Genomic DNA, 306 nt, shown 5'->3' on the forward strand with positions numbered 1-306 from the left:
ATTACATACTTCTAGACATGCGGCAGCGGCTTTCCTCTACGAGCTTCTCCTCCTCAGGGCGGCTGGGGATGTTGCCTATATTGTCGATCCTGCGGAGCGGCGTTGGCGCTGCGGCACTAGCGGGCCGACTGTCCCCGCTCTGTTTTCCTGGAGGCCGACGGGAGCGGGGCCCGAGTCCGGTGGTGGCCGTGTGCTTGGCGGCGCTCAAGCCTGGACCTGCTCGTTGGCCGCACAGGGCGGCGGCTGGAGACCCCGCGCGCTGCACCGGCCCGTCGTCATTAGCTTTAGGGAGCCGAGCTCCTGGCG

This window comes from Galeopterus variegatus, unplaced genomic scaffold, assembly GCF_000696425.1.
Source record: "Galeopterus variegatus unplaced genomic scaffold, G_variegatus-3.0.2 Scaffold873, whole genome shotgun sequence".
NCBI lineage: Eukaryota > Metazoa > Chordata > Mammalia > Dermoptera > Cynocephalidae > Galeopterus > Galeopterus variegatus.